Source organism: Engystomops pustulosus, chromosome 9, assembly GCF_040894005.1.
Source record: "Engystomops pustulosus chromosome 9, aEngPut4.maternal, whole genome shotgun sequence".
NCBI lineage: Eukaryota > Metazoa > Chordata > Amphibia > Anura > Leptodactylidae > Engystomops > Engystomops pustulosus.
In genome coordinates, this window is record NC_092419.1 from 62,131,250 (window position 1) to 62,154,102 (window position 22,853).

The 22,853-nt window shown below is 45.2% G+C and overlaps 89 pseudogenes; all 89 read left to right on the forward strand.

Moving 5' to 3' along the window:
- The first annotated feature begins 12 nt into the window (after window positions 1-12).
- LOC140092899 (5S ribosomal RNA) lies at window positions 13-131 on the forward strand (annotated as a pseudogene).
- A 70-nt stretch (window positions 132-201) lies between these two features.
- On the forward strand, window positions 202-320 carry LOC140089537 (5S ribosomal RNA; annotated as a pseudogene).
- A 448-nt stretch (window positions 321-768) lies between these two features.
- LOC140094755 (5S ribosomal RNA) lies at window positions 769-887 on the forward strand (annotated as a pseudogene).
- Window positions 888-1,335: 448 nt separating this feature from the next.
- Window positions 1,336-1,454, forward strand: LOC140087280 (5S ribosomal RNA; annotated as a pseudogene).
- A 70-nt stretch (window positions 1,455-1,524) lies between these two features.
- LOC140090960 (5S ribosomal RNA) lies at window positions 1,525-1,643 on the forward strand (annotated as a pseudogene).
- Window positions 1,644-2,091: 448 nt separating this feature from the next.
- LOC140101773 (5S ribosomal RNA) lies at window positions 2,092-2,210 on the forward strand (annotated as a pseudogene).
- Window positions 2,211-2,469: 259 nt separating this feature from the next.
- Window positions 2,470-2,588, forward strand: LOC140082176 (5S ribosomal RNA; annotated as a pseudogene).
- Window positions 2,589-2,657: 69 nt separating this feature from the next.
- LOC140089549 (5S ribosomal RNA) lies at window positions 2,658-2,776 on the forward strand (annotated as a pseudogene).
- Window positions 2,777-2,846: 70 nt separating this feature from the next.
- On the forward strand, window positions 2,847-2,965 carry LOC140098531 (5S ribosomal RNA; annotated as a pseudogene).
- Window positions 2,966-3,035: 70 nt separating this feature from the next.
- LOC140082187 (5S ribosomal RNA) lies at window positions 3,036-3,154 on the forward strand (annotated as a pseudogene).
- Window positions 3,155-3,223: 69 nt separating this feature from the next.
- Window positions 3,224-3,342, forward strand: LOC140097629 (5S ribosomal RNA; annotated as a pseudogene).
- A 70-nt stretch (window positions 3,343-3,412) lies between these two features.
- LOC140097752 (5S ribosomal RNA) lies at window positions 3,413-3,531 on the forward strand (annotated as a pseudogene).
- A 259-nt stretch (window positions 3,532-3,790) lies between these two features.
- LOC140085285 (5S ribosomal RNA) lies at window positions 3,791-3,909 on the forward strand (annotated as a pseudogene).
- Window positions 3,910-3,979: 70 nt separating this feature from the next.
- On the forward strand, window positions 3,980-4,098 carry LOC140083253 (5S ribosomal RNA; annotated as a pseudogene).
- Window positions 4,099-4,168: 70 nt separating this feature from the next.
- On the forward strand, window positions 4,169-4,287 carry LOC140090824 (5S ribosomal RNA; annotated as a pseudogene).
- A 259-nt stretch (window positions 4,288-4,546) lies between these two features.
- On the forward strand, window positions 4,547-4,665 carry LOC140082198 (5S ribosomal RNA; annotated as a pseudogene).
- A 447-nt stretch (window positions 4,666-5,112) lies between these two features.
- Window positions 5,113-5,231, forward strand: LOC140097121 (5S ribosomal RNA; annotated as a pseudogene).
- A 70-nt stretch (window positions 5,232-5,301) lies between these two features.
- On the forward strand, window positions 5,302-5,420 carry LOC140078910 (5S ribosomal RNA; annotated as a pseudogene).
- A 70-nt stretch (window positions 5,421-5,490) lies between these two features.
- On the forward strand, window positions 5,491-5,609 carry LOC140096694 (5S ribosomal RNA; annotated as a pseudogene).
- A 448-nt stretch (window positions 5,610-6,057) lies between these two features.
- On the forward strand, window positions 6,058-6,176 carry LOC140089857 (5S ribosomal RNA; annotated as a pseudogene).
- Window positions 6,177-6,246: 70 nt separating this feature from the next.
- Window positions 6,247-6,365, forward strand: LOC140090962 (5S ribosomal RNA; annotated as a pseudogene).
- Window positions 6,366-6,813: 448 nt separating this feature from the next.
- LOC140097875 (5S ribosomal RNA) lies at window positions 6,814-6,932 on the forward strand (annotated as a pseudogene).
- A 259-nt stretch (window positions 6,933-7,191) lies between these two features.
- LOC140082209 (5S ribosomal RNA) lies at window positions 7,192-7,310 on the forward strand (annotated as a pseudogene).
- A 69-nt stretch (window positions 7,311-7,379) lies between these two features.
- On the forward strand, window positions 7,380-7,498 carry LOC140092811 (5S ribosomal RNA; annotated as a pseudogene).
- A 70-nt stretch (window positions 7,499-7,568) lies between these two features.
- LOC140083685 (5S ribosomal RNA) lies at window positions 7,569-7,687 on the forward strand (annotated as a pseudogene).
- A 259-nt stretch (window positions 7,688-7,946) lies between these two features.
- On the forward strand, window positions 7,947-8,065 carry LOC140098540 (5S ribosomal RNA; annotated as a pseudogene).
- A 70-nt stretch (window positions 8,066-8,135) lies between these two features.
- LOC140089561 (5S ribosomal RNA) lies at window positions 8,136-8,254 on the forward strand (annotated as a pseudogene).
- Window positions 8,255-8,702: 448 nt separating this feature from the next.
- On the forward strand, window positions 8,703-8,821 carry LOC140087281 (5S ribosomal RNA; annotated as a pseudogene).
- Window positions 8,822-8,891: 70 nt separating this feature from the next.
- On the forward strand, window positions 8,892-9,010 carry LOC140095850 (5S ribosomal RNA; annotated as a pseudogene).
- Window positions 9,011-9,458: 448 nt separating this feature from the next.
- LOC140081743 (5S ribosomal RNA) lies at window positions 9,459-9,577 on the forward strand (annotated as a pseudogene).
- Window positions 9,578-9,647: 70 nt separating this feature from the next.
- On the forward strand, window positions 9,648-9,766 carry LOC140097990 (5S ribosomal RNA; annotated as a pseudogene).
- A 259-nt stretch (window positions 9,767-10,025) lies between these two features.
- Window positions 10,026-10,144, forward strand: LOC140086642 (5S ribosomal RNA; annotated as a pseudogene).
- Window positions 10,145-10,214: 70 nt separating this feature from the next.
- On the forward strand, window positions 10,215-10,333 carry LOC140096581 (5S ribosomal RNA; annotated as a pseudogene).
- A 259-nt stretch (window positions 10,334-10,592) lies between these two features.
- Window positions 10,593-10,711, forward strand: LOC140089725 (5S ribosomal RNA; annotated as a pseudogene).
- A 448-nt stretch (window positions 10,712-11,159) lies between these two features.
- Window positions 11,160-11,278, forward strand: LOC140097446 (5S ribosomal RNA; annotated as a pseudogene).
- A 70-nt stretch (window positions 11,279-11,348) lies between these two features.
- LOC140078911 (5S ribosomal RNA) lies at window positions 11,349-11,467 on the forward strand (annotated as a pseudogene).
- Window positions 11,468-11,537: 70 nt separating this feature from the next.
- On the forward strand, window positions 11,538-11,656 carry LOC140082221 (5S ribosomal RNA; annotated as a pseudogene).
- A 69-nt stretch (window positions 11,657-11,725) lies between these two features.
- LOC140098000 (5S ribosomal RNA) lies at window positions 11,726-11,844 on the forward strand (annotated as a pseudogene).
- A 70-nt stretch (window positions 11,845-11,914) lies between these two features.
- On the forward strand, window positions 11,915-12,033 carry LOC140090825 (5S ribosomal RNA; annotated as a pseudogene).
- A 70-nt stretch (window positions 12,034-12,103) lies between these two features.
- LOC140089573 (5S ribosomal RNA) lies at window positions 12,104-12,222 on the forward strand (annotated as a pseudogene).
- A 70-nt stretch (window positions 12,223-12,292) lies between these two features.
- LOC140092693 (5S ribosomal RNA) lies at window positions 12,293-12,411 on the forward strand (annotated as a pseudogene).
- Window positions 12,412-12,481: 70 nt separating this feature from the next.
- On the forward strand, window positions 12,482-12,600 carry LOC140082232 (5S ribosomal RNA; annotated as a pseudogene).
- Window positions 12,601-12,858: 258 nt separating this feature from the next.
- LOC140096010 (5S ribosomal RNA) lies at window positions 12,859-12,977 on the forward strand (annotated as a pseudogene).
- Window positions 12,978-13,614: 637 nt separating this feature from the next.
- LOC140098122 (5S ribosomal RNA) lies at window positions 13,615-13,733 on the forward strand (annotated as a pseudogene).
- Window positions 13,734-13,803: 70 nt separating this feature from the next.
- On the forward strand, window positions 13,804-13,922 carry LOC140097914 (5S ribosomal RNA; annotated as a pseudogene).
- Window positions 13,923-13,992: 70 nt separating this feature from the next.
- LOC140092695 (5S ribosomal RNA) lies at window positions 13,993-14,111 on the forward strand (annotated as a pseudogene).
- A 70-nt stretch (window positions 14,112-14,181) lies between these two features.
- LOC140078912 (5S ribosomal RNA) lies at window positions 14,182-14,300 on the forward strand (annotated as a pseudogene).
- A 70-nt stretch (window positions 14,301-14,370) lies between these two features.
- On the forward strand, window positions 14,371-14,489 carry LOC140086545 (5S ribosomal RNA; annotated as a pseudogene).
- Window positions 14,490-14,558: 69 nt separating this feature from the next.
- LOC140084075 (5S ribosomal RNA) lies at window positions 14,559-14,677 on the forward strand (annotated as a pseudogene).
- A 70-nt stretch (window positions 14,678-14,747) lies between these two features.
- On the forward strand, window positions 14,748-14,866 carry LOC140090826 (5S ribosomal RNA; annotated as a pseudogene).
- Window positions 14,867-14,936: 70 nt separating this feature from the next.
- Window positions 14,937-15,055, forward strand: LOC140082243 (5S ribosomal RNA; annotated as a pseudogene).
- A 69-nt stretch (window positions 15,056-15,124) lies between these two features.
- LOC140089587 (5S ribosomal RNA) lies at window positions 15,125-15,243 on the forward strand (annotated as a pseudogene).
- A 70-nt stretch (window positions 15,244-15,313) lies between these two features.
- LOC140098412 (5S ribosomal RNA) lies at window positions 15,314-15,432 on the forward strand (annotated as a pseudogene).
- Window positions 15,433-15,502: 70 nt separating this feature from the next.
- LOC140078913 (5S ribosomal RNA) lies at window positions 15,503-15,621 on the forward strand (annotated as a pseudogene).
- A 70-nt stretch (window positions 15,622-15,691) lies between these two features.
- On the forward strand, window positions 15,692-15,810 carry LOC140082255 (5S ribosomal RNA; annotated as a pseudogene).
- Window positions 15,811-15,879: 69 nt separating this feature from the next.
- On the forward strand, window positions 15,880-15,998 carry LOC140098245 (5S ribosomal RNA; annotated as a pseudogene).
- A 70-nt stretch (window positions 15,999-16,068) lies between these two features.
- Window positions 16,069-16,187, forward strand: LOC140090828 (5S ribosomal RNA; annotated as a pseudogene).
- Window positions 16,188-16,257: 70 nt separating this feature from the next.
- Window positions 16,258-16,376, forward strand: LOC140090566 (5S ribosomal RNA; annotated as a pseudogene).
- A 69-nt stretch (window positions 16,377-16,445) lies between these two features.
- LOC140089599 (5S ribosomal RNA) lies at window positions 16,446-16,564 on the forward strand (annotated as a pseudogene).
- Window positions 16,565-16,823: 259 nt separating this feature from the next.
- Window positions 16,824-16,942, forward strand: LOC140078376 (5S ribosomal RNA; annotated as a pseudogene).
- A 70-nt stretch (window positions 16,943-17,012) lies between these two features.
- Window positions 17,013-17,131, forward strand: LOC140082266 (5S ribosomal RNA; annotated as a pseudogene).
- A 69-nt stretch (window positions 17,132-17,200) lies between these two features.
- On the forward strand, window positions 17,201-17,319 carry LOC140098368 (5S ribosomal RNA; annotated as a pseudogene).
- A 70-nt stretch (window positions 17,320-17,389) lies between these two features.
- LOC140090829 (5S ribosomal RNA) lies at window positions 17,390-17,508 on the forward strand (annotated as a pseudogene).
- Window positions 17,509-17,578: 70 nt separating this feature from the next.
- On the forward strand, window positions 17,579-17,697 carry LOC140093676 (5S ribosomal RNA; annotated as a pseudogene).
- Window positions 17,698-17,766: 69 nt separating this feature from the next.
- On the forward strand, window positions 17,767-17,885 carry LOC140090524 (5S ribosomal RNA; annotated as a pseudogene).
- A 70-nt stretch (window positions 17,886-17,955) lies between these two features.
- Window positions 17,956-18,074, forward strand: LOC140092697 (5S ribosomal RNA; annotated as a pseudogene).
- Window positions 18,075-18,144: 70 nt separating this feature from the next.
- On the forward strand, window positions 18,145-18,263 carry LOC140078916 (5S ribosomal RNA; annotated as a pseudogene).
- Window positions 18,264-18,333: 70 nt separating this feature from the next.
- On the forward strand, window positions 18,334-18,452 carry LOC140082277 (5S ribosomal RNA; annotated as a pseudogene).
- Window positions 18,453-18,521: 69 nt separating this feature from the next.
- On the forward strand, window positions 18,522-18,640 carry LOC140098493 (5S ribosomal RNA; annotated as a pseudogene).
- A 70-nt stretch (window positions 18,641-18,710) lies between these two features.
- LOC140090830 (5S ribosomal RNA) lies at window positions 18,711-18,829 on the forward strand (annotated as a pseudogene).
- A 70-nt stretch (window positions 18,830-18,899) lies between these two features.
- Window positions 18,900-19,018, forward strand: LOC140078377 (5S ribosomal RNA; annotated as a pseudogene).
- A 69-nt stretch (window positions 19,019-19,087) lies between these two features.
- LOC140089611 (5S ribosomal RNA) lies at window positions 19,088-19,206 on the forward strand (annotated as a pseudogene).
- Window positions 19,207-19,276: 70 nt separating this feature from the next.
- Window positions 19,277-19,395, forward strand: LOC140094397 (5S ribosomal RNA; annotated as a pseudogene).
- A 70-nt stretch (window positions 19,396-19,465) lies between these two features.
- On the forward strand, window positions 19,466-19,584 carry LOC140098437 (5S ribosomal RNA; annotated as a pseudogene).
- A 259-nt stretch (window positions 19,585-19,843) lies between these two features.
- Window positions 19,844-19,962, forward strand: LOC140083880 (5S ribosomal RNA; annotated as a pseudogene).
- Window positions 19,963-20,032: 70 nt separating this feature from the next.
- On the forward strand, window positions 20,033-20,151 carry LOC140078917 (5S ribosomal RNA; annotated as a pseudogene).
- Window positions 20,152-20,221: 70 nt separating this feature from the next.
- LOC140082288 (5S ribosomal RNA) lies at window positions 20,222-20,340 on the forward strand (annotated as a pseudogene).
- Window positions 20,341-20,409: 69 nt separating this feature from the next.
- LOC140085111 (5S ribosomal RNA) lies at window positions 20,410-20,528 on the forward strand (annotated as a pseudogene).
- A 70-nt stretch (window positions 20,529-20,598) lies between these two features.
- LOC140087610 (5S ribosomal RNA) lies at window positions 20,599-20,717 on the forward strand (annotated as a pseudogene).
- A 69-nt stretch (window positions 20,718-20,786) lies between these two features.
- LOC140087611 (5S ribosomal RNA) lies at window positions 20,787-20,905 on the forward strand (annotated as a pseudogene).
- A 258-nt stretch (window positions 20,906-21,163) lies between these two features.
- Window positions 21,164-21,282, forward strand: LOC140083881 (5S ribosomal RNA; annotated as a pseudogene).
- A 70-nt stretch (window positions 21,283-21,352) lies between these two features.
- Window positions 21,353-21,471, forward strand: LOC140078918 (5S ribosomal RNA; annotated as a pseudogene).
- Window positions 21,472-21,541: 70 nt separating this feature from the next.
- Window positions 21,542-21,660, forward strand: LOC140082299 (5S ribosomal RNA; annotated as a pseudogene).
- A 69-nt stretch (window positions 21,661-21,729) lies between these two features.
- Window positions 21,730-21,848, forward strand: LOC140085225 (5S ribosomal RNA; annotated as a pseudogene).
- Window positions 21,849-21,918: 70 nt separating this feature from the next.
- On the forward strand, window positions 21,919-22,037 carry LOC140087612 (5S ribosomal RNA; annotated as a pseudogene).
- Window positions 22,038-22,106: 69 nt separating this feature from the next.
- On the forward strand, window positions 22,107-22,225 carry LOC140087613 (5S ribosomal RNA; annotated as a pseudogene).
- A 69-nt stretch (window positions 22,226-22,294) lies between these two features.
- LOC140085119 (5S ribosomal RNA) lies at window positions 22,295-22,413 on the forward strand (annotated as a pseudogene).
- A 70-nt stretch (window positions 22,414-22,483) lies between these two features.
- Window positions 22,484-22,602, forward strand: LOC140096501 (5S ribosomal RNA; annotated as a pseudogene).
- Window positions 22,603-22,672: 70 nt separating this feature from the next.
- On the forward strand, window positions 22,673-22,791 carry LOC140088749 (5S ribosomal RNA; annotated as a pseudogene).
- The last annotated feature ends 62 nt before the right edge of the window (window positions 22,792-22,853 follow it).

Sequence of the window (22,853 nt, forward strand, 5' to 3'; positions counted from 1 at the left end):
TGAAATGCTGCTGTCAACGGCCATTCTAAGCTGAATGTGCCTGCTCTCGTCAGATCGCAGCAGCAATGCAGCTTAAGGCTTGGCAAGTAACAGCATGGGAGACTGGCTGGGAATCCCAAGTTCTGTTGACCTTTTTGAACCTGAAAATTGTGTTAGTTTCTCTATGAGAAAGCAAAAGAAGGTTCAAATTGAACAGCTGCTGTCAACGGCCATTCTAAGCTGAATGTGCCTGCTCTCGTCAGATCGCAGCAGCAATGCAGCTTAAGGCTTGGCAAGTACCAGCATGGGAGACTGGCTGGGAATCCCAAGTTCCGTTGACCTTTTTGAACCTGAAAATTGTGTTAGTTTCTCTATGAGATAGCAAAAGAAGGTTCAAATTGAACAGCTGCTGTCAACGTCCATTCTAAGCTGAATGTGCCTGCTCTCGTCAGATAGCAGCAGCAATGCAGCTTAAGGCTTGGTAAGTACCAGCATGGGAGGCTGGCTGGGAATACCAAGTTCTGTTGACCTTTTTGAACCTGAAAATTGTGTTAGTTTCTCCATGAGATAGTAAAAGAAGGTTCAAATTGAACAGCTGCTGTCAACGGCCACTCTAAGCTGAATGTGCGTGCTCTTGTCAGATCGCAGCAGCGATGCAGCTTAAGGCTTGGCAAGTACCAGCATGGGAGACTGGCTGGGAATCCCAAGTTCTGTTGACCTTTTTGAACTTGAAAATTGTTTTAGTTTCTCTATGAGATAGTAAAAGAAGGTTCAATTTGAAATGCTGCTGTCAACGGCCTTTCTAAGCTGAATGTGCCTGCTCTCGTCAGATTGCAGCAGCAATGCAGCTTAAGGCTTGGCAAGTACCAGCATGGGAGACTGGCTGGGAATCCCAAGTTCCGTTGACCTTTTTGAACCTGAAAATTGTGTTAGTTTCTCTATGAGATAGTAAAAGAAGGTGCAAATTGAACAGCTGCTGTCAACGGCCGTTCTAAGCTGAATGTGCGTCCTCTTGTCAGATCGCAGCAGCGATGCAGCTTAAAGCTGGGCAAGTACCAGCATGGGAGACTGGCTGGGAATCCCAAGTTCCGTTGACCTTTTTGAACCTGAAAATTGTGTTAGTTTCTCTATGAGATAGTAAAAGAAGGTTCAAATTGAACAGCTGCTGTCAACGGCCATTCTAAGCTGAATGTGCGTGCTCTTGTCAGATCGCAGCAGTGATGCAGCTTAAGGCTTGGCAAGTACCAGCATGGGAGACTGGCTGGGAATCCCAAGTTCTGGTGACTTTTTTGAACCTGAAAATTGTGTTAGTTTCTCTATGAGATAGTAAAAGAAGGTTCAAATTGAACAGCTGCTGTCAACGGCCATTCTAAGCTGAATGTGCCTGCTCTCGTCAGATCGCAGCAGCAATGCAACTTAAGGCTTGGCAAGTACCAGCATGGGAGACTGGCTGGGAATCCCAAGTTCCGTTGACCTTTTTGAACCTGAAAATTGTGTTAGTTTCTCTATGAGATAGCAAAAGAAGGTTCAAATTGAACAGCTGCTGTCAACGGCCATTCTAAGCTGAATGTGCCTGCTCTTGTCAGATCGCAGCAGCAATGCAGCTTAAGGCTTGGCAAGTACCAGCATGGGAGACTGGCTGGGAATCCCAAGTTCTGTTGACCTTTTTGAACCTGAAAATTGTGTTAGTTTCTCTATGAGATAGTAAAAGAAGGTTCAAATTGAACAGCTGCTGTCAACGGCCATTCTAAGCTGAATGTGCCTGCTCTTGTCAGATCGCAGCAGCAATGCAGCTTAAGGCTTGGCAAGTACCAGCATGGGAGACTGGCTTGGAATCCCAAGTTCTGGTGACCTTTTTGAACCTGAAAATTGTGTTAGTTTCTATATGAGATAGTAGAAGAAGGTTCAAATTGAACAACTGCTGTCAACGGCCATTCTAAGCTGAATGTGTGTGCTCTTGTCAGATCGCAGCAGCGATGCAGCTTAAGGCTTGGCAAGTACCAGCATGGGAGACTGGCTGGGAATCCCAAGTTCTGTTGACCTTTTTGAACCTGAAAATTGTGTTAGTTTCTCTATGAGATAGTAAAAGAAGGTTCAAATTGAACAGCTGCTGTCAACGGCCATTCTAAGCTGAATGTGCCTGCTCTCATCAGATCGCAGCAGCAATGCAGCTTAAGGCTTGGCAAGTACCAGCATGGGAGACTCGCTGGGAATCCCAAGTTCCGTTGACCTTTTTGAACCTGAAAATTGTGTTAGTTTCTCTATGAGATAGCAAAAGAAGGTTCAAATTGAACAGCTGCTGTCAACGTCCATTCTAAGCTGAATGTGCCTGCTCTCGTCAGATCACAGCAGCAATGCAGCTTAAGGCTTGGCAAGTACCAGCATGGGGGACTGGCTGGGAATCCCAAGTTCTGTTAACCTTTTTTAACCTGAAAATTGTGTTAGTTTCTCTATGAGATAGTAAAAGAAGGTTCAAATTGAACAGCTGCTGTCAACGGCCATTCTAAGCTGAATGTGCCTGCTCTCGTCAGATCGCAGCAGCAATGCAGCTTAAGGCTTGGCAAGTACCAGCATGGGAGACTGGCTGGGAATTCCAAGTTCCGTTGACCTTTTTGAACCTGAAAATGTGTTATTTTCTCTATGAGATAGTAAAAGAAGGTTCAAATTGAACAGCTGCTGTCAACGGCCATTCTAAGCTGAATGTGCCTGCTCTCGTCAGATCGCAGCAGCAATGCAGCTTAAGGCTTGGCAAGTACCAGCATGGGAGACTGGCTGGGAATCCCAAGTTCCGTTGACCTTTTTGAACCTGAAAATTGTGTTAGTTTCTCTATGAGATAGCAAAAGAAGGTTCAAATTGAACAGCTGCTGTCAATGGCCATTCTAAGCTGAATGTGCCTGCTCTTGTCAGATTGCAGCAGCAATGCAGCTTAAGGCTTGGCAAGTACCAGCATGGGAGACTGGCTGGGAATCCCAAGTTCCGTTGACCTTTTTGAACCTGAAAATTGTGTTAGTTTCTCTATGAGATAGCAAAAGAAGGTTCAAATTGAACAGCTGCTGTCAACGGCCATTCTAAGCTGAATGTGCCTGCTCTCGTCAGATCGCAGCAGCAATGCAGCTTAAGGCTTGGCAAGTACCAGCATGGGAGACTGGCTGGGAATTCCAAGTTCCGTTGACCTTTTTGAACATAAAAATGTGTTAGTTTCTCTATGAGATAGTAAAAGAAGGTTCAAATTGAACAGCTGCTGTCAACGGCCATTCTAAGCTGAATGTGCCTGCTCTCATCAGATCGCAGCAGCAATGCAGCTTAAGGCTTGGCAAGTACCAGCATGGGAGACTGGCTGGGAATCCCAAGTTCCGTTGACCTTTTTGAACCTGAAAATTGTGTTAGTTTCTCTATGAGATAGCAAAAGAAGGTTCAAATTGAACAGCTGCTGTCAACGGCCATTCTAAGCTGAATGTGCCTGCTCTCATCAGATCGCAGCAGCAATGCAGCTTAAGGCTTGGCAAGTACCAGCATGGGAGACTGGCTGGGAATCCCAAGTTCCGTTGACCTTTTTGAACCTGAAAATTGTGTTAGTTTCTCTATGAGATAGCAAAAGAAGGTTCAAATTGAACAGCTGCTGTCAATGGCCATTCTAAGCTGAATGTGCCTGCTCTTGTCAGATCGCAGCAGCAATGCAGCTTAAGGCTTGGCAAGTACCAGCATGGGAGACTGGCTGGGAATCCCAAGTTCCATTGACCTTTTTGAACCTAAAAATTGTGTTAGTTTCTCTATGAGATAGCAAAAGAAGGTTCAAATTGAACAGCTGCTGTCAACGGCCATTCTAAGCTGAATGTGCCTGCTCTCGTCAGATCGCAGCAGAAATGCAGCTTAAGGCTTGGCAAGTACCAGCATGGGAGACTGGCTGGGAATCCCAAGTTCTGTTGACCTTTTTTAACCTGAAAATTGTGTTATTTTCTCTATGAGATAGTAAAAGAAGGTTCAAATTGAACAGCTGCTGTCAACGGCCATTCTAAGCTGAATGTGCCTGCTCTCATCAGATCGCAGCAGCAATGCAGCTTAAGGCTTGGCAAGTACCAGCATGGGAGACTGGCTGGGAATTCCAAGTTCCGTTGACCTTTTTGAACCTGAAAATTGTGTTAGTTTCTCTATGAGATAGCAAAAGAAGGTTCAAATTGAACAGCTGCTGTCAACGGCCATTCTAAGCTGAATGTGCCTGCTCTCGTCAGATCGCAGCAGCAATGCAGCTTAAGGCTTGGCAAGTACCAGCATGGGGGACTGGCTGGGAATCCCAAGTTCTGTTAACCTTTTTTAACCTGAAAATTGTGTTAGTTTCTCTATGAGATAGTAAAAGAAGGTTCAAATTGAACAGCTGCTGTCAACGGCCATTCTAAGCTGAATGTGCCTGCTCTCGTCAGATCGCAGCAGCAATGCAGCTTAAGGCTTGGCAAGTACCAGAATGGGAGACTGGCTGGGAATCCCAAGTTCTGTTGACGTTTTTTAACCTGAAAATTGTGTTATTTTCTCTATGAGATAGTAAAAGAAGGTTCAAATTGAACAGCTGCTGTCAACGGCCATTCTAAGCTGAATGTGCCTGCTCTCGTCAGATCGCAGCAGCAATGCAGCTTAAGGCTTGGCAAGTACCAGCATGGGAGACTGGCTGGGAATTCCAAGTTCCGTTGACCTTTTTGAACATAAAAATGTGTTAGTTTCTCTATGAGATAGTAAAAGAAGGTTCAAATTGAAAAGCTGCTGTCAACGGCCATTCTAAGCTGAATGTGCGTGCTCTTGTCAGATCGCAGCAGCGATGCAGCTTAAGGCTTGGCAAGTACCAGCATGGGAGACTGGCTGGGAATCCCAAGTTCTGGTGACCTTTTTGAACCTGAAAATTGTGTTAGTTTCTCTATGAGATAGTGGAAGAAGGTTCAAATTGAACAGCTGCTGTCAACGGCCATTCTAAGCTGAATGTGTGTGCTCTTTTCAGATCGCAGCAGCGATGCAGCTTAAGGCTTGGCAAGTACCAGCATGGGAGACTGGCTGGGAATCCCAAGTTCTGGTGACCTTTTTGAACCTGAAAATTGTGTTAGTTTCTCCATGAGATAGTAAAAGAAGGTTCAAATTGAACAGCTGCTGTCAACGGCCATTCTAAGCTGAATGTGCGTGCTCTTGTCAGATCGCAGCAGCGATGCAGCTTAAGGCTTGGCAAGTACCAGCATGGGAGACTGGCTGGGAATCCCAAGTTCTGTTGACCTTTTTGAACTTGAAAATTGTTTTAGTTTCTCTATGAGATAGTAAAAGAAGGTTCAATTTGAAATGCTGCTGTCAACGGCCATTCTAAGCTGAATGTGCCTGCTCTCGTCAGATCGCAGCAGCAATGCAGCTTAAGGCTTGGCAAGTACCAGCATGGGAGACTGGCTGGGAATCCCAAGTTCTGTTGACCTTTTTGAACCTGAAAATTGTGTTAGTTTCTCTATGAGATAGCAAAAGAAGGTTCAAATTGAACAGCTGCTGTCAACGTCCATTCTAAGCTGAATGTGCCTGCTCTCGTCAGATAGCAGCAGCAATGCAGCTTAAGGCTTGGTAAGTACCAGCATGGGAGACTGGCTGGGAATCCCAAGTTCCGTTGACCTTTTTGAACCTGAAAATTGTGTTAGTTTCTCTATGAGATAGTAAAAGAAGGTGCAAATTGAACAGCTGCTGTCAACGGCCATTCTAAGCTGAATGTGCGTGCTCTTGTCAGATCGCAGCAGCGATGCAGCTTAAAGCTTGGCAAGTACCAGCATGGGAGACTGGCTGGGAATCCCAAGTTCCGTTGACCTTTTTGAACCTGAAAATTGTGTTAGTTTCTCTATGAGATAGTAAAAGAAGGTTCAAATTGAACAGCTGCTGTCAACGGCCATTCTAAGCTGAATGTGCGTGCTCTTGTCAGATCGCAGCAGTGATGCAGCTTAAGGCTTGGCAAGTACCAGCATGGGAGACTGGCTGGGAATCCCAAGTTCTGGTGACTTTATTGAACCTGAAAATTGTGTTAGTTTCTCTATGAGATAGTAAAAGAAGGTTCAAATTGAACAGCTGCTGTCAACGGCCATTCTAAGCTGAATGTGCCTGCTCTCGTCAGATCGCAGCAGCAATGCAACTTAAGGCTTGGCAAGTACCAGCATGGGAGACTGGCTGGGAATCCCAAGTTCTGTTGACCTTTTTGAACCTGAAAATTGTGTTAGTTTCTCTATGAGATAGCAAAAGAAGGTTCAAATTGAACAGCTGCTGTCAACGGCCATTCTAAGCTGAATGTGCCTGCTCTTGTCAGATCGCAGCAGCAATGCAGCTTAAGGCTTGGCAAGTACCAGCATGGGAGACTGGCTGGGAATCCCAAGTTCTGTTGACCTTTTTGAACCTGAAAATTGTGTTAGTTTCTCTATGAGATAGTAAAAGAAGGTTCAAATTGAACAGCTGCTGTCAACGGCCATTCTAAGCTGAATGTGCCTGCTCTTGTCAGATCGCAGCAGCAATGCAGCTTAAGGCTTGGCAAGTACCAGCATGGGAGACTGGCTTGGAATCCCAAGTTCTGGTGACCTTTTTGAACCTGAAAATTGTGTTAGTTTCTATATGAGATAGTAGAAGAAGGTTCAAATTGAACAACTGCTGTCAACGGCCATTCTAAGCTGAATGTGTGTGCTCTTGTCAGATTGCAGCAGCGATGCAGCTTAAGGCTTGGCAAGTACCAGCATGGGAGACTGGCTGGGAATCCCAAGTTCTGTTGACCTTTTTGAACCTGAAAATTGTGTTAGTTTCTCTATGAGATAGTAAAAGAAGGTTCAAATTGAACAGCTGCTGTCAACGGCCATTCTAAGCTGAATGTGCCTGCTCTCATCAGATCGCAGCAGCAATGCAGCTTAAGGCTTGGCAAGTACCAGCATGGGAGACTGGCTGGGAATCCCAAGTTCCGTTGACCTTTATGAACCTGAAAATTGTGTTAGTTTCTCTATGAGATAGCAAAAGAAGGTTCAAATTGAACAGCTGCTGTCAACGGCCATTCTAAGCTGAATGTGCCTGCTCTCGTCAGATCACAGCAGCAATGCAGCTTAAGGCTTAGCAAGTACCAGCATGGGGGACTGGCTGGGAATCCCAAGTTCTGTTAACCTTTTTTAACCTGAAAATTGTGTTAGTTTCTCTATGAGATAGTAAAAGAAGGTTCAAATTGAACAGCTGCTGTCAACGGCCATTCTAAGCTGAATGTGCCTGCTCTCGTCAGATCGCAGCAGCAATGCAGCTTAAGGCTTGGCAAGTACCAGCATGGGAGACTGGCTGGGAATTCCAAGTTCCGTTGACCTTTTTGAACCTGAAAATGTGTTATTTTCTCTATGAGATAGTAAAAGAAGGTTCAAATTGAACAGCTGCTGTCAACGGCCATTCTAAGCTGAATGTGCCTGCTCTCGTCAGATCGCAGCAGCAATGCAGCTTAAGGCTTGGCAAGTACCAGCATGGGAGACTGGCTGGGAATCCCAAGTTCTGGTGACCTTTTTGAACCAGAAAATTGTGTTAGTTTCTCTATGAGATAGCAAAAGAAGGTTCAAATTGAACAGCTGCTGTCAATGGCCATTCTAAGCTGAATGTGCCTGCTCTCGTCAGATCGCAGCAGCAATGCAGCTTAAGGCTTGGCAAGTACCAGCATGGGAGACTGGCTGGGAATCCCAAGTTCTGTTGACCTTTTTGAACCTGAAAATTGTGTTAGTTTCTCTATGAGATAGCAAAAGAAGGTTCAAATTGAACAGCTGCTGTCAACGTCCATTCTAAGCTGAATGTGCCTGCTCTCGTCAGATAGCAGCAGCAATGCAGCTTAAGGCTTGGTAAGTACCAGCATGGGAGACTGGCTGGGAATCCAAAGTTCTGTTGACCTTTTTGAACCTGAAAATTGTGTTAGTTTCTCCATGAGATAGTAAAAGAAGGTTCAAATTGAACAGCTGCTGTCAACGGCCACTCTAAGCTGAATGTGCTTGCTCTTGTCAGATCGCAGCAGCGATGCAGCTTAAGGCTTGGCAAGTACCAGCATGGGAGACTGGCTGGGAATCCCAAGTTCTGTTGACCTTTTTGAACTTGAAAATTGTTTTAGTTTCTCTATGAGATAGTAAAAGAAGGTTCAATTTGAAATGCTGCTGTCAACGGCCATTCTAAGCTGAATGTGCCTGCTCTCGTCAGATCGCAGCAGCAATGCAGCTTAAGGCTTGGCAAGTACCAGCATGGGAGACTGGCTGGGAATCCCAAGTTCCGTTGACCTTTTTGAACCTGAAAATTGTGTTAGTTTCTCTATGAGATAGTAAAAGAAGGTGCAAATTGAACAGCTGCTGTCAACGGCCATTCTAAGCTGAATGTGCGTGCTCTTGTCAGATCGCAGCAGCGATGCAGCTTAAAGCTTGGCAAGTACCAGCATGGGAGACTGGCTGGGAATCCCAAGTTCCGTTGACCTTTTTGAACCTGAAAATTGTGTTAGTTTCTCTATGAGATAGTAAAAGAAGGTTCAAATTGAACAGCTGCTGTCAACGGCCATTCTAAGCTGAATGTGCGTGCTCTTGTCGGATCGCAGCAGTGATGCAGCTTAAGGCTTGGCAAGTACCAGCATGGGAGACTGGCTGGGAATCCCAAGTTCTGGTGACTTTTTTGAACCTGAAAATTGTGTTAGTTTCTCTATGAGATAGTAAAAGAAGGTTCAAATTGAACAGCTGCTGTCAACGGCCATTCTAAGCTGAATGTGCCTGCTCTCGTCAGATCGCAGCAGCAATGCAACTTAAGGCTTGGCAAGTACCAGCATGGGAGACTGGCTGGGAATCCCAAGTTCCGTTGACCTTTTTGAACCTGAAAATTGTGTTAGTTTCTCTATGAGATAGCAAAAGAAGGTTCAAATTGAACAGCTGCTGTCAACGGCCATTCTAAGCTGAATGTGCCTGCTCTTGTCAGATCGCAGCAGCAATGCAGCTTAAGGCTTGGCAAGTACCAGCATGGGAGACTGGCTGGGAATCCCAAGTTCTGTTGCCCTTTTTGAACCTGAAAATTGTGTTAGTTTCTCTATGAGATAGTAAAAGAAGGTTCAAATTGAACAGCTGCTGTCAATGGCCATTCTAAGCTGAATGTGCCTGCTCTTGTCAGATCGCAGCAGCAATGCAGCTTAAGGCTTGGCAAGTACCAGCATGGGAGACTGGCTTGGAATCCCAAGTTCTGGTGACCTTTTTGAACCTGAAAATTGTGTTAGTTTCTATATGAGATAGTAGAAGAAGGTTCAAATTGAACAACTGCTGTCAACGGCCATTCTAAGCTGAATGTGTGTGCTCTTGTCAGATCGCAGCAGCGATGCAGCTTAAGGCTTGGCAAGTACCAGCATGGGAGACTGGCTGGGAATCCCAAGTTCTGTTGACCTTTTTGAACCTGAAAATTGTGTTAGTTTCTCTATGAGATAGTAAAAGAAGGTTCAAATTGAACAGCTGCTGTCAACGGCAATTCTAAGCTGAATGTGCCTGCTCTCATCAGATCGCAGCAGCAATGCAGCTTAAGGCTTGGCAAGTACCAGCATGGGAGACTGGCTGGGAATCCCAAGTTCCGTTGACCTTTTTGAACCTGAAAATTGTGTTAGTTTCTCTATGAGATAGCAAAAGAAGGTTCAAATTGAACAGCTGCTGTCAACGTCCATTCTAAGCTGAATGTGCCTGCTCTCGTCAGATAGCAGCAGCAATGCAGCTTAAGGCTTGGTAAGTACCAGCATGGGAGACTGGCTGGGAATCCCAAGTTCTGTTGACCTTTTTGAACTTGAAAATTGTTTTAGTTTCTCTATGAGATAGTAAAAGAAGGTTCAATTTGAAATGCTGCTGTCAATGGCCATTCTAAGCTGAATGTGCCTGCTCTCGTCAGATCGCAGCAGCAATGCAGCTTAAGGCTTGGCAAGTAACAGCATGGGAGACTGGCTGGGAATCCCAAGTTCTGTGGACCTTTTTGAACCTGAAAATTGTGTTAGTTTCTCTATGAGATAGCAAAAGAAGGTTCAAATTGAACAGCTGCTGTCAACGGCCATTCTAAGCTGAATGTGCCTGCTCTCGTCAGATCGCAGCAGCAATGCAGCTTAAGGCTTGGCAAGTACCAGCATGGGAGACTGGCTGGGAATCCCAAGTTCCGTTAACCTTTTTGAACCTGAAAATTGTGTTAGTTTCTCTATGAGATAGCAAAAGAAGGTTCAAATTGAACAGCTGCTGTCAACGTCCATTCTAAGCTGAATGTGCCTGCTCTCGTCAGATAGCAGCAGCAATGCAGCTTAAGGCTTGGTAAGTACCAGCATGGGAGACTGGCTGGGAATACCAAGTTCTGTTGACCTTTTTGAACCTGAAAATTGTGTTAGTTTCTCCATGAGATAGTAAAAGAAGGTTCAAATTGAACAGCTGCTGTCAACGGCCACTCTAAGCTGAATGTGCGTGCTCTTGTCAGATCGCAGCAGCGATGCAGCTTAAGGCTTGGCAAGTACCAGCATGGGAGACTGGCTGGGAATCCCAAGTTCTGTTGACCTTTTTGAACTTGAAAATTGTTTTAGTTTCTCTATGAGATAGTAAAAGAAGGTTCAAATTGAACAGCTGCTGTCAACGGCCCTTCTTAGCTGAATGTGCCTGCTCTCGTCAGATCGCAGCAGCAATGCAGCTTAAGGCTTGGCAAGTACCAGCATGGGAGACTGGCTGGGAATCCCAAGTTCCGTTGACCTTTTTGAACCTGAAAATTGTGTTAGTTTCTCTATGAGATAGTAAAAGAAGGTGCAAATTGAACAGCTGCTGTCAACAGCCATTCTAAGCTGAATGTGCGTGCTCTTGTCAGATCGCAGCAGCGATGCAGCTTAAAGCTTGGCAAGTACCAGCATGGGAGACTGGCTGGGAATCCCAAGTTCCGTTGACCTTTTTGAACCTGAAAATTGTGTTAGTTTCTCTATGAGATAGTAAAAGAAGGTTCAAATTGAACAGCTGCTGTCAACGGCCATTCTAAGCTGAATGTGCGTGCTCTTGTCAGATCGCAGCAGTGATGCAGCTTAAGGCTTGGCAAGTACCAGCATGGGAGACTGGCTGGGAATCCCAAGTTCTGGTGACTTTTTTGAACCTGAAAATTGTGTTAGTTTCGCTATGAGATAGTAAAAGAAGGTTCAAATTGAACAGCTGCTGTCAACTGCCATTCTAAGCTGAATGTGCCTGCTCTCGTCAGATCGCAGCAGCAATGCAACTTAAGGCTTGGCAAGTACCAGCATGGGAGACTGGCTGGGAATACCAAGTTCCGTTGACCTTTTTGAACCTGAAAATTGTGTTAGTTTCTCTATGAGATAGCAAAAGAAGGTTCAAATTGAACAGCTGCTGTCAACGGCCATTCTAAGCTGAATGTGCCTGCTCTCGTCAGATCGCAGCAGCAATGCAGCTTAAGGCTTGGCAAGTACCAGCATGGGAGACTGGCTGGGAATCCCAAGTTCTGTTGACCTTTTTTAACCTGAAAATTGTGTTATTTTCTCTATGAGATAGTAAAAGAAGGTTCAAATTGAACAGCTGCTGTCAACGGCCATTCTAAGCTGAATGTGCCTGCTCTCGTCAGATCGCAGCAGCAATGCAGCTTAAGGCTTGGCAAGTACCAGCATGGGAGACTGGCTGGGAATTCCAAGTTCCGTTGACCTTTTTGAACATAAAAATGTGTTAGTTTCTCTATGAGATAGTAAAAGAAGGTTCAAATTGAACAGCTGCTGTCAACGGCCATTCTAAGCTGAATGTGCCTGCTCTCATCAGATCGCAGCAGCAATGCAGCTTAAGGCTTGGCAAGTACCAGCATGGGAGACTGGCTGGGAATCCCAAGTTCCGTTGACCTTTTTGAACCTGAAAATTGTGTTCGTTTCTCTATGAGATAGCAAAAGAAGGTTCAAATTGAAGAGCTGCTGTCAACGGCCATTCTAAGCTGAATGTGCCTGCTCTCGTCAGATCGCAGCAGCAATGCAGCTTAAGGCTTGGCAAGTACCAGCATGGGGGACTGGCTGGGAATCCCAAGTTCTGTTAACCTTTTTTAACCTGAAAATTGTGTTAGTTTCTCTATGAGATAGTAAAAGAAGGTTCAAATTGAACAGCTGCTGTCAACGGCCATTCTAAGCTGAATGTGCCTGCTCTCGTCAGATCGCAGCAGCAATGCAGCTTAAGGCTTGGCAAGTACCAGCATGGGAGACTGGCTGGGAATCCCAAGTTCCGTTGACCTTTTTGAACCTGAAAATTGTGTTAGTTTCTCTATGAGATAGCAAAAGAAGGTTCAAATTGAACGGCTGCTGTCAATGGCCATTCTAAGCTGAATGTGCCTGCTCTTGTCAGATCGCAGCAGCAATGCAGCTTAAGGCTTGGCAAGTACCAGCATGGGAGACTGGCTGGGAATCCCAAGTTCCGTTGACCTTTTTGAACCTGAAAATTGTGTTATTTTCTCTATGAGATAGTAAAAGAAGGTTCAAATTGAACAGCTGCTGTCAACGGCCATTCTAAGCTGAATGTGCCTGCTCTCGTCAGATCGCAGCAGCAATGCAGCTTAAGGCTTGGCAAGTACCAGCATGGGAGACTGGCTGGGAATTCCAAGTTCCGTTGACCTTTTTGAACATAAAAATGTGTTAGTTTCTCTATGAGATAGATAAAGAAGGTTCAAATTGAAAAGCTGCTGTCAACGGCCATTCTAAGCTGAATGTGCGTGCTCTTGTCAGATCGCAGCAGCGATGCAGCTTAAGGCTTGGCAAGTACCAGCATGGGAGACTGGCTGGGAATCCCAAGTTCTGGTGACCTTTTTGAACCTGAAAATTGTGTTAGTTTCTCTATGAGATAGTGGAAGAAGGTTCAAATGGAACAACTGCTGTCAACGGCCATTCTAAGCTGAATGTGTGTGCTCTCGTCAGATCGCAGCAGCGATGCAGCTTAAGGCTTGGCAAGTACCAGCATGGGAGACTGGCTGGGAATCCCAAGTTCTGTTGACCTTTTTGAACCTGAAAATTGTGTTAGTTTCTCTATGAGATAGCAAAAGAAGGTTCAAATTGAACAGCTGCTGTCAACGTCCATTCTAAGCTGAATGTGCCTGCTCTCGTCAGATAGCAGCAGCAATGCAGCTTAAGGCTTGGCAAGTACCAGCATGGGAGACTGGCTGGGAATCCCAAGTTCTGTTGCCCTTTTTGAACCTGAAAATTGTGTTAGTTTCTCTATGAGATAGTAAAAGAAGGTTCAAATTGAACAGCTGCTGTCAACGGCCATTCTAAGCTGAATGTGCCTGCTCTTGTCAGATCGCAGCAGCAATGCAGCTTAAGGCTTGGCAAGTACCAGCATGGGAGACTGGCTTGGAATCCCAAGTTCTGGTGACCTTTTTGAACCTGAAAATTGTGTTAGTTTCTATATGAGATAGTAGAAGAAGGTTCAAATTGAACAACTGCTGTCAACGGCCATTCTAAGCTGAATGTGTGTGCTCTTGTCAGATCGCAGCAGCGATGCAGCTTAAGGCTTGGCAAGTACCAGCATGGGAGACTGGCTGGGAATCCCAAGTTCTGTTGACCTTTTTGAACCTGAAAATTGTGTTAGTTTCTCTATGAGATAGTAAAAGAAGGTTCAAATTGAACAGCTGCTGTCAACGGCCATTCTAAGCTGAATGTGCCTGCTCTCATCAGATCGCAGCAGCAATGCAGCTTAAGGCTTGGCAAGTACCAGCATGGGAGACTGGCTGGGAATCCCAAGTTCCGTTGACCTTTTTGAACCTGAAAATTGTGTTAGTTTCTCTATGAGATAGCAAAAGAAGGTTCAAATTGAACATCTGCTGTCAACGGCCATTCTAAGCTGAATGTGCCTGCTCTCGTCAGATCACAGCAGCAATGCAGCTTAAGGCTTGGCAAGTACCAGCATGGGGGACTGGCTGGGAATCCCAAGTTCTGTTAACCTTTTTTAACCTGAAAATTGTGTTAGTTTCTCTATGAGATAGCAAAAGAAGGTTCAAATTGAACAGCTGCTGTCAATGGCCATTCTAAGCTGAATGTGCCTGCTCTTGTCAGATCGCAGCAGCAATGCAGCTTAAGGCTTGGCAAGTACCAGCATGGGAGACTGGCTGGGAATCCCAAGTTCCGTTGACCTTTTTGAACCTGAAAATTGTGTTAGTTTCTCTATGAGATAGCAAAAGAAGGTTCAAATTGAACAGCTGCTGTCAACGGCCATTCTAAGCTGAATGTGCCTGCTCTCGTCAGATCGCAGCAGCAATGCAGCTTAAGGCTTGGCAAGTACCAGCATGGGAGACTGGCTGGGAATCCCAAGTTCTGTTGACCTTTTTTAACCTGAAAATTGTGTTATTTTCTCTATGAGATAGTAAAAGAAGGTTCAAATTGAACATCTGCTGTCAACGGCCATTCTAAGCTGAATGTGCCTGCTCTCGTCAGATCGCAGCAGCAATGCAGCTTAAGGCTTGGCAAGTACCAGCATGGGAGACTGGCTGGGAATTCCAAGTTCCGCTGACCTTTTTGAACATAAAAATGTGTTAGTTTCTCTATGAGATAGTAAAAGAAGGTTCAAATTGAACAGCTGCTGTCAACGGCCATTCTAAGCTGAATGTGCCTGCTCTCATCAGATTGCAGCAGCAATGCAGCTTAAGGCTTGGCAAGTACCAGCATGGGAGACTGGCTGGGAATCCCAAGTTCCGTTGACCTTTTTGAACCTGAAAATTGTGTTAGTTTCTCTATGAGATAGCAAAAGAAGGTTCAAATTGAACAGCTGCTGTCAACGGCCATTCTAAGCTGAATGTGCCTGCTCTCGTCAGATCGCAGCAGCAATGCAGCTTAAGGCTTGGCAAGTACCAGCATGGGGGACTGGCTGGGAATCCCAAGTTCTGTTAACCTTTTTTAACCTGAAAATTGTGTTAGTTTCTCTATGAGATAGTAAAAGAAGGTTCAAATTGAACAGCTGCTGTCAACGGCCATTCTAAGCTGAATGTGCCTGCTCTCGTCAGATCGCAGCAGCAATGCAGCTTAAGGCTTGGCAAGTACCAGCATGGGAGACTGGCTGGGAATTCCAAGTTCCGTTGACCTTTTTGAACCTGAAAATGTGTTATTTTCTCTATGAGATAGTAAAAGAAGGTTCAAATTGAACAGCTGCTGTCAACGGCCATTCTAAGCTGAATGTGCCTGCTCTCGTCAGATCGCAGCAGCAATGCAGCTTAAGGCTTGGCAAGTACCAGCATGGGAGACTGGCTGGGAATCCCAAGTTCCGTTGACCTTTTTGAACCTGAAAATTGTGTTAGTTTCTCTATGAGATAGCAAAAGAAGGTTCAAATTGAACAGCTGCTGTCAATGGCCATTCTAAGCTGAATGTGCCTGCTCTTGTCAGATCGTAGCAGCAATGCAGCTTAAGGCTTGGCAAGTACCAGCATGGGAGACTGGCTGGGAATCCCAAGTTCCGTTGACCTTTTTGAACCTGAAAATTGTGTTAGTTTCTCTATGAGATAGCAAAAGAAGGTTCAAATTGAACAGCTGCTGTCAACGGCCATTCTAAGCTGAATGTGCCTGCTCTCGTCAGATCGCAGCAGCAATGCAGCTTAAGGCTTGGCAAGTACCAGCATGGGAGACTGGCTGGGAATCCCAAGTTCTGTTGACCTTTTTTAACCTGAAAATTGTGTTATTTTCTCTATGAGATAGTAAAAGAAGGTTCAAATTGAACAGCTGCTGTCAACGGCCATTCTAAGCTGAATGTGCCTGCTCTCGTCAGATCGCAGCAGCAATGCAGCTTAAGGCTTGGCAAGTACCAGCATGGGAGACTGGCTGGGAATTCCAAGTTCCGTTGACCTTTTTGAACATAAAAATGTGTTAGTTTCTCTATGAGATAGTAAAAGAAGGTTCAAATTGAACAGCTGCTGTCAACGGCCATTCTAAGCTGAATGTGCCTGCTCTCATCAGATCGCAGCAGCAATGCAGCTTAAGGCTTGGCAAGTACCAGCATGGGAGACTGGCTGGGAATCCCAAGTTCCGTTGACCTTTTTGAACCTGAAAATTGTGTTAGTTTCTCTATGAGATAGCAAAAGAAGGTTCAAATTGAACAGCTGCTGTCAACGGCCATTCTAAGCTGAATGTGCCTGCTCTCGTCAGATCGCAGCAGCAATGCAGCTTAAGGCTTGGCAAGTACCAGCATGGGGGACTGGCTGGGAATCCCAAGTTCTGTTAACCTTTTTTAACCTGAAAATTGTGTTAGTTTCTCTATGAGATAGTAAAAGAAGGTTCAAATTGAACAGCTGCTGTCAACGGCCATTCTAAGCTGAATGTGCCTGCTCTCGTCAGATCGCAGCAGCAATGCAGCTTAAGGCTTGGCAAGTACCAGCATGGGAGACTGGCTGGGAATTCCAAGTTCTGTTCACCTTTTTGAACCTGAAAATGTGTTATTTTCTCTATGAGATAGTAAAAGAAGGTTCAAATTGAACAGCTGCTGTCAACGGCCATTCTAAGCTGAATGTGCCTGCTCTCGTCAGATCGCAGCAGCAATGCAGCTTAAGGCTTGGCAAGTACCAGCATGGGAGACTGGCTGGGAATCCCAAGTTCCGTTGACCTTTTTGAACCTGAAAATTGTGTTAGTTTCTCTATGAGATAGCAAAAGAAGGTTCAAATTGAACAGCTGCTGTCAATGGCCATTCTAAGCTGAATGTGCCTGCTCTTGTCAGATCGCAGCAGCAATGCAGCTTAAGGCTTGGCAAGTACCAGCATGGGAGACTGGCTGGGAATCCCAAGTTCTGTTAACCTTTTTGAACCTGAAAATTGTGTTAGTTTCTCTATGAGATAGCAAAAGAAGGTTCAAATTGAACAGCTGCTGTCAACGGCCATTCTAAGCTGAATGTGCCTGCTCTCGTCAGATCGCAGCAGCAATGCAGCTTAAGGCTTGGCAAGTACCAGCATGGGAGACTGGCTGGGAATTCCAAGTTCTGTTGACCTTTTTTAACCTGAAAATTGTGTTATTTTCTCTATGAGATAGTAAAAGAAGGTTCAAATTGAACAGCTGCTGTCAACGGCCATTCTAAGCTGAATGTGCCTGCTCTCGTCAGATCGCAGCAGCAATGCAGCTTAAGGCTTGGCAAGTACCAGCATGGGAGACTGGCTGGGAATTCCAAGTTCCGTTGACCTTTTTGAACATAAAAATGTGTTAGTTTCTCTATGAGATAGTAAAAGAAGGTTCAAATTGAACAGCTGCTGTCAACGGCCATTCTAAGCTGAATGTGCCTGCTCTCATCAGATCGCAGCAGCAATGCAGCTTAAGGCTTGGCAAGTACCAGCATGGGAGACTGGCTGGGAATCCCAAGTTCCGTTGACCTTTTTGAACCTGAAAATTGTGTTAGTTTCTCTATGAGATAGCAAAAGAAGGTTCAAATTGAACAGCTGCTGTCAACGGCCATTCTAAGCTGAATGTGCCTGCTCTCGTCAGATCGCAGCAGCAATGCAGCTTAAGGCTTGGCAAGTACCAGCATGGGGGACTGGCTGGGAATCCCAAGTTCTGTTAACCTTTTTTAACCTGAAAATTGTGTTAGTTTCTCTATGAGATAGTAAAAGAAGGTTCAAATTGAACAGCTGCTGTCAACGGCCATTCTAAGCTGAATGTGCCTGCTCTCGTCAGATCGAAGCAGCAATGCAGCTTAAGGCTTGGCAAGTACCAGCATGGGAGACTGGCTGGGAATTCCAAGTTCCGTTGACCTTTTTGAACCTGAAAATGTGTTATTTTCTCTATGAGATAGTAAAAGAAGGTTCAAATTGAACAGCTGCTGTCAACGGCCATTCTAAGCTGAATGTGCCTGCTCTCGTCAGATCGCAGCAGCAATGCAGCTTAAGGCTTGGCAAGTACCAGCATGGGAGACTGGCTGGGAATCCGAAGTTCCGTTGACCTTTTTGAACCTGAAAATTGTGTTAGTTTCTCTATGAGATAGCAAAAGAAGGTTCAAATTGAACAGCTGCTGTCAATGGCCATTCTAAGCTGAATGTGCCTGCTCTTGTCAGATCGCAGCAGCAATGCAGCTTAAGGCTTGGCAAGTACCAGCATGGGAGACTGGCTGGGAATCCCAAGTTCCGTTGACCTTTTTGAACCTGAAAATTGTGTTAGTTTCTCTATGAGATAGCAAAAGAAGGTTCAAATTGAACAGCTGCTGTCAACGGCCATTCTAAGCTGAATGTGCCTGCTCTCGTCAGATCGCAGCAGCAATGCAGCTTAAGGCTTGGCAAGTACCAGCATGGGAGACTGGCTGGGAATCCCAAGTTCTGTTGACCTTTTTTAACCTGAAAATTGTGTTAGTTTCTCTATGAGATAGTAAAAGAAGGTTCAAATTGAACAGCTGCTGTCAACGGCCATTCTAAGCTGAATGTGCCTGCTCTCGTCAGATCGCAGCAGCAATGCAGCTTAAGGCTTGGCAAGTACCAGCATGGGAGACTGGCTGGGAATTCCAAGTTCCGTTGACCTTTTTGAACATAAAAATGTGTTAGTTTCTCTATGAGATAGTAAAAGAAGGTTCAAATTGAACAGCTGCTGTCAACGGCCATTCTAAGCTGAATGTGCCTGCTCTCATCAGATCGCAGCAGCAATGCAGCTTAAGGCTTGGCAAGTACCAGCATGGGAGACTGGCTGGGAATCCCAAGTTCCGTTGACCTTTTTGAACCTGAAAATTGTGTTAGTTTCTCTATGAGATAGCAAAAGAAGGTTCAAATTGAACAGCTGCTGTCAACGGCCATTCTAAGCTGAATGTGCCTGCTCTCGTCAGATCGCAGCAGCAATGCAGCTTAAGGCTTGGCAAGTACCAGCATGGGGGACTGGCTGGGAATCCCAAGTTCTGTTAACCTTTTTTAACCTGAAAATTGTGTTAGTTTCTCTATGAGATAGTAAAAGAAGGTTCAAATTGAACAGCTGCTGTCAACGGCCATTCTAAGCTGAATGTGCCTGCTCTCGTCAGATCGCAGCAGCAATGCAGCTTAAGGCTTGGCAAGTACCAGCATGGGAGACTGGCTGGGAATTCCAAGTTCTGTTGACCTTTTTGAACCTGAAAATGTGTTATTTTCTCTATGAGATAGTAAAAGAAGGTTCAAATTGAACAGCTGCTGTCAACGGCCATTCTAAGCTGAATGTGCCTGCTCTCGTCAGATCGCAGCAGCAATGCAGCTTAAGGCTTGGCAAGTACCAGCATGGGAGACTGGCTGGGAATCCCAAGTTCCGTTGACCTTTTTGAACCTGAAAATTGTGTTAGTTTCTCTATGAGATAGCAAAAGAAGGTTCAAATTGAACAGCTGCTGTCAATGGCCATTCTAAGCTGAATGTGCCTGCTCTTGTCAGATCGCAGCAGCAATGCAGCTTAAGGCTTGGCAAGTACCAGCATGGGAGACTGGCTGGGAATCCCAAGTTCTGTTGACCTTTTTGAACCTGAAAATTGTGTTAGTTTCTCTATGAGATAGTAAAAGAAGGTTCAAATTGAACAGCTGCTGTCAACGGCCATTCTAAGCAGAATGTGCCTGCTCTCGTCAGATCGCAGCAGCAATGCTGCTTAAGGCTTGGCAAGTACCAGCATGGGAGACTGGCTTGGAATCCCAAGTTCTGGTGACCTTTTTGAACCTGAAAATTGTGTTAGTTTCTATATGAGATAGTAGAAGAAGGTTCAAATTGATCGACTGCTGTCAACGGCCATTCTAAGCTGAATGTGTGTGCTCTTGTCAGATCGCAGCAGCGATGCAGCTTAAGGCTTGGCAAGTACCAGCATGGGAGACTGGCTGGGAATCCCAAGTTCTGTTGACCTTTTTGAACCTGAAAATTGTGTTAGTTTCTCTATGAGATAGTAAAAGAAGGTTCAAATTGAACAGCTGCTGTCAACGGCAATTCTAAGCTGAATGTGCCTGCTCTCGTCAGATCGCAGCAGCAATGCAGCTTAAGGCTTGGCAAGTACCAGCATGGGAGACTGGCTGGGAATCCCAAGTTCCGTTGACCTTTTTGAACCTGAAAATTGTGTTAGTTTCTCTATGAGATAGCAAAAGAAGGTTCAAATTGAACAGCTGCTGTCAACGGCCATTCTAAGCTGAATGTGCCTGCTCTCGTCAGATCGCAGCAGCAATGCAGCTTAAGGCTTGGCAAGTACCAGCATGGGAGACTGGCTGGGAATCCCAAGTTCTGTTGACCTTTTTTAACCTGAAAATTGTGTTATTTTCTCTATGAGATAGTAAAAGAAGGTTCAAATTGAACAGCTGCTGTCAACGGCCATTCTAAGCTGAATGTGCCTGCTCTCGTCAGATCGCAGCAGCAATGCAGCTTAAGGCTTGGCAAGTACCAGCATGGGAGACTGGCTGGGAATTCCAAGTTCCGTTGACCTTTTTGAACATAAAAATGTGTTAGTTTCTCTATGAGATAGTAAAAGAAGGTTCAAATTGAACAGCTGCTGTCAACGGCCATTCTAAGCTGAATGTGCCTGCTCTCATCAGATCGCAGCAGCAATGCAGCTTAAGGCTTGGAAAGTACCAGCATGGGAGACTGGCTGGGAATCCCAAGTTCCGTTGACCTTTTTGAACCTGAAAATTGTGTTAGTTTCTCTATGAGATAGCAAAAGAAGGTTCAAATTGAACAGCTGCTGTCAACGGCCATTCTAAGCTGAATGTGCCTGCTCTCGTCAGATCGCAGCAGCAATGCAGCGTAAGGCTTGGCAAGTACCAGCATGGGAGACTGGCTGGGAATTCCAAGTTCCGTTGACCTTTTTGAACCTGAAAATGTGTTAGTTTCTCTATGAGATAGTAAAAGAAGGTTCAAATTGAACAGCTGCTGTCAACGGCCATTCTAAGCTGAATGTGCCTGCTCTCGTCAGATCGCAGCAGCAATGCAGCGTAAGGCTTGGCAAGTACCAGCATGGGAGACTGGCTGGGAATTCCAAGTTCCGTTGACCTTTTTGAACCTGAAAATGTGTTAGTTTCTCTATGAGATAGTAGAAGAAGGTTCAAATTGATCGACTGCTGTCAACGGCCATTCTAAGCTGAATGTGTGTGCTCTTGTCAGATCGCAGCAGCGATGCAGCTTAAGGCTTGGCAAGTACCAGCATGGGAGACTGGCTGGGAATCCCAAGTTCTGTTGACCTTTTTGAACCTGAAAATTGTGTTAGTTTCTCTATGAGATAGTAAAAGAAGGTTCAAATTGAACAGCTGCTGTCAACGGCAATTCTAAGCTGAATGTGCCTGCTCTCGTCAGATCGCAGCAGCAATGCAGCTTAAGGCTTGGCAAGTACCAGCATGGGAGACTGGCTGGGAATCCCAAGTTCCGTTGACCTTTTTGAACCTGAAAATTGTGTTAGTTTCTCTATGAGATAGCAAAAGAAGGTTCAAATTGAACAGCTGCTGTCAACGGCCATTCTAAGCTGAATGTGCCTGCTCTCGTCAGATCGCAGCAGCAATGCAGCTTAAGGCTTGGCAAGTACCAGCATGGGAGACTGGCTGGGAATCCCAAGTTCTGTTGACCTTTTTTAACCTGAAAATTGTGTTATTTTCTCTATGAGATAGTAAAAGAAGGTTCAAATTGAACAGCTGCTGTCAACGGCCATTCTAAGCTGAATGTGCCTGCTCTCGTCAGATCGCAGCAGCAATGCAGCTTAAGGCTTGGCAAGTACCAGCATGGGAGACTGGCTGGGAATTCCAAGTTCCGTTGACCTTTTTGAACATAAAAATGTGTTAGTTTCTCTATGAGATAGTAAAAGAAGGTTCAAATTGAACAGCTGCTGTCAACGGCCATTCTAAGCTGAATGTGCCTGCTCTCATCAGATCGCAGCAGCAATGCAGCTTAAGGCTTGGAAAGTACCAGCATGGGAGACTGGCTGGGAATCCCAAGTTCCGTTGACCTTTTTGAACCTGAAAATTGTGTTAGTTTCTCTATGAGATAGCAAAAGAAGGTTCAAATTGAACAGCTGCTGTCAACGGCCATTCTAAGCTGAATGTGCCTGCTCTCGTCAGATCGCAGCAGCAATGCAGCGTAAGGCTTGGCAAGTACCAGCATGGGAGACTGGCTGGGAATTCCAAGTTCCGTTGACCTTTTTGAACCTGAAAATGTGTTAGTTTCTCTATGAGATAGTAAAAGAAGGTTCAAATTGAACAGCTGCTGTCAACGGCCATTCTAAGCTGAATGTGCCTGCTCTCGTCAGATCGCAGCAGCAATGCAGCGTAAGGCTTGGCAAGTACCAGCATGGGAGACTGGCTGGGAATTCCAAGTTCCGTTGACCTTTTTGAACCTGAAAATGTGTTAGTTTCTCTATGAGATAGTAAAAGAAGGTTCAAATTGAACAGCTGCTGTCAACGGCCATTCTAAGCTGAATGTGCCTGCTCTCGTCAGATCGCAGCAGCAATGCAGCTTAAGGCTTGGCAAGTACCAGCATGGGAGACTGGCTGGGAATCCTAAGTTCCGTTGACCTTTTTGAACCTGAAAATTGTGTTAGTTTCTCTATGAGATAGCAAAAGAAGGTTCAAATTGAACAGCTGCTGTCAACGGCCATTCTAAGCTGAATGTGCCTGCTCTTGTCAGATCGCAGCAGCAATGCAGCTTAAGGCTTGGCAAGTACCAGCATGGGAGACTGGCTTGGAATCCCAAGTTCTGTTGACCTTTTTGAACCTGAAAATTGTGTTAGTTTCTCTATGAGATAGTAAAAGAAGGTTCAAATTGAACAGCTGCTGTCAACGGCCATTCTAAGCTGAATGTGCCTGCTCTTGTCAGATCGCAGCAGCAATGCAGCTTAAGGCTTGGCAAGTACCAGCATGGGAGACTGGCTGGGAATCCCAAGTTCCGTTGACCTTTTTGAACCTGAAAATTGTGTTAGTTTCTCTATGAGATAGCAAAAGAAGGTTCAAATTGAA